This window comes from Urtica dioica, chromosome 1 (assembly GCF_054948205.1).
Source record: "Urtica dioica subsp. dioica isolate 48M chromosome 1, U.dioica_male_clone48M_v1_H2, whole genome shotgun sequence".
NCBI lineage: Eukaryota > Viridiplantae > Streptophyta > Magnoliopsida > Rosales > Urticaceae > Urtica > Urtica dioica.
The window spans coordinates 14,990,427-14,996,988 of record NC_142756.1 but is presented as its reverse complement, the minus strand read 5'-3'; positions in this window follow the sequence as shown (position 1 = coordinate 14,996,988).

Here is a 6,562-nt window from a genome sequence, read left to right as displayed (position 1 = left end):
CCACAAAATTTGGGAAGTTTGAATATGAGCTATCAGCTTTTGTGGTTTTCAAGTAAATATAGACTTATTTTTCATACGATGTGTTGATAAGCGCTTGCAGATGTCTTTGCTCATGAGTCTGCGGGTCATAAGAAGTTAGGTTAAATAATATGTTGATATAAAAGGAGATATATTTGAGAGGTAAAGTGTTGTACCTTAGAGGTTAAGTTCATGAAATCCGTAGTTGAACATTTGAATATGTTTTATGCGTTGTCACCAAAAACAATTGCACCTAAAGTTCCACTGGTATCGTCAATGTTTATTTGTATTCTTGGCATGAAATAGGGAACTATGATTGTATTGCGACTATAGAAAATATGAAGTTTAAAAAAAATGTATTTGGAGATAAGAAGGTTGAGAAGACGTTACCAAGGTACTGCTTTGACTTCTACACTATCATAGAAAGGGCATTCAAATGTGATGCCTATAGCTGTTCCTGTGACTTTGTGACATTTGTTACACGCTGGATACCAGAATTTTTGATGAAAGTCGACAACTTTGATTTTTCTTTTCACCCAGAATGTTGTTTCGCTGTGTAAGAGTACTTTAGTATAATTTTTTTATCATAAAATGAATGCGTAAGAAAGAGAGATTTGCTGTAATTGTCATGTCTCTGATGTCCTTGATAAGAACTATTTGATCAGATTTTGGTGGCTGTAGAGGTGTCGAACATGTATAGTTCTTTGTGTCTATGATGCTATTGATGCTGGATGTATTTTCTGTAGCTCTGCTTATTGTTGAATTTAATGATGCAAGTGTATTAGCAGGATGAGTATAATTATAACTACATTTTTTTAAAAAAAAAAGGCTATGTTGGTTATGTTTACCATTTCTGCAGTGAATTGGTGTTTTGAAACTGTGGGTCAATAATGAAGCAGCTAGAAGGTTTAGTTTGTAGATTCACATTGCCTACAAAAAAAAAATGACATGGTATTTGATGAGTAAATAGTAAAAAAATGAATTTAGTGTCAAATTTATTATGGAGTATTGATATCATAAGTAGTTACCGTTATGAGAGACGACACGCAATTGTAGGCCAACCACGATAGGTTTTCTATGAATTATGCTTGAAATGATCGTACAATCGGTATCGACTAATGCATCCCATACCGTCAGTACATGCGTTTGAAATCTGTAAATATTGGTTAATTATGTTTTATTTGATATTTTGGACTGTAGACCATAATATGAGTAGTGAAGAATAGTTTACTTTTCATTCATGAGAACCATCTCTTGGATTTTTCCGCCTTCTAGAGATCTACTGGATTGGATTTTTCTTATTGGACGAATATCGATGACGACCGTCAATATATCTGTGGAGAAGAGCTAAAAATTAGTACCGAGAAGTATAATAAACAATTAAATAAAGCTTATAAACAATTAAATTAGCATCCATATATATATTTTTTTTCATATCTCTGGGGCGGGCAAGATAATTCTACGACCAACTGAGGCACCTTTTGTTTGGCCTTCATGAACACTGTCCACAATGCCTTGGTAAAGTTCAGCACGAATTCGACCTTGAAAATAACGAAAGTAGTCCAGTCTGGATGTCTCAATCTTAACATACATATCGACTACATACTGTTGTAATAATCGACCAACATGTAAGAGTATCGAATCATGTGAAGGCCTTAGTTGTAACTTGTAACAATAATATTCACGACAAGAGACCAAATATTTTTTGGTGTTATGCAATGCTACAAAAAACGAATATAATTAGGAAACATGTATACATATACAATTCTTAGTATGTGTACATGCACATAAAAGACAATTATGTGTGCAAAGTGCAAACCTGTTGTTTCCTTTGAAATAAGATCATTGACGGAATGAATTTGATCTACATTAATTGATTCTTCATTTGAAGACATATTCATGCGCCGTTGAGTTGTAACTTTCTTAATGCCTTGATGCCAACCAGTATCTCCATAAGGAAATAGAATGAGATATTATAGAGGATCATAACAACCAAAGTAATAGTTGATGCTGTGTGTTTGACCAGAATGAGCTAACACAATTATATCATGTATATGCTGGCCATTATTTTGATCATCATTGTCAAACAATATAGCAGCAACTTGAGATGCAGTTAGTGCATTGTATGTTCGTTGATCAAGCCTAACATCACAATGTATCTGTATCTTACGATCAATTAAATTGGGAACATCTTTAAGGCTACGAAAGAATTGACAATATGGATTGACTTGCAACAATTCTGTGAGTTTGGAGAGAATTGAAGAAGTCATCTCTTTTGAAAACCTAAAACGATTTTCCATTTCATGCTCTATGTCATAGAAATAGAGCTGAAAAATAGTTGGTGAATTTGTTGTCGAATGAATCAGCTGTTGGATATTATGATAAACTTGACCCTGAACTCTGAAAGTATAGATTCCCATGTTTATAGCACACATTTCTTTGTCGTATTTAACGTCGAGTGATGTAAAATAGAAACTGTTGTTGAATATCCTAACACAACGCTTAAATTCTTGTGACTCTGCTGTGCGTGAAAGAAATAGGTCATATAATTGTTCTGGGACGCTGTTTACTTTTAAAACTATTTTGCCACCCGAGCAACATGATAGTACACTTTCGAATTGAAACAAAACAGCCCCGCAATGACGGCACATATAAGGATCTTTAAGCATGTGAGGTTGTGTAGGGATAGACTTGAAATCAATGGGTTTATTTCGCAATTTTCTAGTACGCGGTGCGGAAGTCATTGGTAAAGGCAGAATATCAACTAAAAAAATGTAAAAGTGGATAGAAGTTTAATAAATAAAATTAATCATGAATAAAAAAAAATTATACTACAATAGCAAGATATGTTATACAACAGGGATAGCCTATGAGGTTGTGTAGGGATAGACTTAAAATCAATGGATTTATTTTGCAATTTTCTAGTACGCGGTGCGGAAGTAATTGATGAATGCATAATATCAATATTAGTTGGAAAATGTAAAAGTGGGTAGAAGTTAAATAAATAAATTATTCATGAATAAAAAAAAATTATACTACAATAGCAAGATATGTTATACCACAGAATCAATATTTTTTTCGACAACTATTAACATGGAATTTGAATTTATACAACAAAAGTTGACAACACATGCGAAAGGAGAAAAGAGTGAACAACACATGACTTACAAACATGATTAGGGGACGTTGAAAAAGCCTGGATTTCAACAGCTTGAATATGATTAGAAGTCGTAGATGAAGATGGTATGTCGTTATTGGTACTTGTACAACCTAAAGTAAATTGAAGTAAGTCAATTTAAATAGTCGGAGACCATTTATAGAATAATGTATTAAATAAAGAACAAATTACATAAAATTATCTCATCAGTAAAGCTTCAAAGCCAATAAAATGGTATATCATTATGATAATTAATATCCTCACAATCTAGACGAAACAACAAGAATGAAGCTAGCACCATTCCATAATTTTTTAAGTCAAGCATTATATACGACACAACTTACCGGCACAATTTATCATGGGTAAAGAGTGAACATGCGAAAGGAGAAAAGAGTGAACATGCGAAAGGAGAAAAGAGTGAACAACACATGACTTACAAACATGGTCAGGGGACATTGACAAAGCCTGGATTTCAATAGTTTGAATATGGTTAGAAGTCGTAGATGAAGATGGTATGTCGTTATAGGTACTTGTACAGCCTGAAGTAAATTGAAGTAAGTCAAGTCAAACACTCAAAGACCATTTATAGAATAATGTATTAAATAAAGTATAAATTGCAGAAAACTATCTCATCAGTAAAGCTTTAAAGTCAACCAAATAAACGTGTTGCCATGTTGTGGATGAAAATGGTATATCATTGAGATAATTAATATCCTTACAATCTAGATGAAACAACAAGAACAAAGCTACACTGTGTAAGCCAAAATACACAATTAATATGACACCATTCCACAATTTTTTAAGTCAAACATTATATATGACACATCTTACCGGCACAATATATCATGGGCAAAGGTTCAAGTCGAACAGAGTCAACATGTCCATCGTTGATGTTATTATCAAAGTTAATGTCATCACGACCTAAACAAAACAATATTTTTTAGATTAAACAGATGTAATAGGTAAATCAAACAATTAAATTGTTGCGTAATTTGGATTTTACACTTTTTGCTGCATGAGCCTCTATTACTTTCACTTGAACAATGTATAGAATTTTCCGAAGCTTTTCTTTTAGCATAATCTAGTCTACGTCGAACATTTCGAAGTGCTGGTTGACGTGGATTTCTAAACGTAGCGTAAAAATCGTATAAAGATTCTCTTCTTCTCGTATCTAATAAATAACGTCTCTTTCTGCGGGCACAAAAGCCATGATGCCTTCGTTGCAATTGATGTTGCACATTGGGAATATGAGTCTGATTAGAAGAAGAGTTTGTAGACATAGTAAAAGCGCAAATATTTTGATTAATAAAAGATGAGTTAAGCATTAGTAAAGTTTGTTTGAGGTGGATAAAATCAGCTATGTACGAGATCAGTACAAAACCGATACAACCGTGCACAAGTTTACTTAAGCTTTCCGTTCCTATAAACCAAAATCCAAATCACCTACAAAGAATTCTACAAAATTCTTGTATATTTATATTCAAAATTCTTAAGAACATATTTTTTGCTTTATGAGAAACGTATAAACCAAAAAAACAAAATTCACCAGTACACATGAGATAGCGAATGTATTTTTTAAGAGGAAAAAGAATACTAACCAGTATGAGCACGGTAAAGTTTGTGATAAAAAATATGGAAACACAAGAGAACTGGGTTCACTGATGTCCTTTTCGGGAGCGATATGCACCAAGTAGTAGGTATGATAGCGTTTAAAAGAACTTGCTCAACTCCGCTACAAACAGCCAGCAAACAAAATATGAAATCTAGAAACCGGTTTGTCTCTATATCATCTAATAAAATCTAAAACGACATTCAATTTTACATATAAGTAATTCCACATTCGAACAAGAGAACAAAAACTTTTTATAATTGGAAAAACGGGAACCAATACAAACCTTAGGGGGTAAACCTGGTCGGTGGAAGAATAAGAAGCAATTAAACGTCATCGCTGAAAGGGTTTAAACGAAAATAATTCCACAACTTACAAACAAACAAACGAAATCAAACAAACAAACGGAAATCCTAATCCAAGAGAAAAATGCCCAATCATTATTCTGAAACCAAAACAAGAGATGAAATTCAAGGATTCGTTCACCTTGAACAAATTCCAGCGACTCTGAATCCTTTCCGGCGAAATTTGATCGATCCTCGTTGATCTTTCTCTCGCGCTTTCTCTTCGTCGTCGAACCTTCCAGTCTCTCTCTCTCTCTGTCCCGCTGAATATCTCTGTCTCTGTTTCGCCCTCTCACTCTCGCTATCTCTCTCTCGCTCAATCCCTCTCGCACATACAAAGCAGGAAAAGGATAAAAAAAAGAATAATCTGAAAAGGGGAAACGGAAAAACCAAAAGCTCCGCAAAGAACAAAAACACACTGATGCATTAACTGTTTCAGCCCACTAAAAAGAACTTAGAATGTGCCACGTGGCGATTGAGGAGAGTGACGAAGCAGTTTTGGCTTAAAATTTTTGGGTCTTTTAATGGGAGTAAGTAGACATATGCATTCTTTTAAAATATAGCCTCCACGTATCCTTTAACTACATTATTGCTAACAATGGTACTCAAGAGTATCGTTCGGTATATAAGCCAACAACAAAAAAGTGGAGGTATGAGTGTATTGACATATTATTATATAAATTTAGTACCCATCTTGATTTTTCTTATATTAATTTTGTCATTTTAATTAAACACATGGTACAAACTCGACATTTGTTTTAAACCAACGATTCGACATTTCACTTAAACACATGGTATATATGTGTCATTTATTTTTAATAACTTGAGTACATGAATGATGAATGATAATGTAAAGTATGATGAAATTTCATCCCAAATCTATTAAGCAATGAAATGAGTAATTCATGACTTTGTAAATTTTGCCATCTCTCCGTCTTTTCATTGTGGAATCCTTAGTGACAGAGAAATTCAAATAGAGAAAAATGATAGTCTGAGATAATGAAGAAAAAGTCATCATTAAGATTATACGTGTTGCAAAAAGCAAGGACTAATTCAACTTTAAGCCCCTAACACATAAATGAGGATATTAGTTCGAGTGACAACAAACGCGAGATAACAAATATTTTAAAAAAATTGATGGGCATTAATATTTATTAGAACATCAGAATAATCTCTTTTTGCATATTTACAACTATCTCACTCAATTCTATTATGACTTTTTATTTTATCTATCTCTTACTCCAAAAAAATCAGGAAAATCTATAGTACTCAGGAAGACCTCAATCAAGTTTGTACTCGAGACTCTTTTCATCTTATTTTTCCAGGTTCCGTGTCGGAAGAGATTCTAGTCTCCAAACTGGAACAGTTCCAGCTTTGCCCGTTAGACTCTACATCGAATCAGGATCCGTAGATCCAAACATCCAAACATACTTA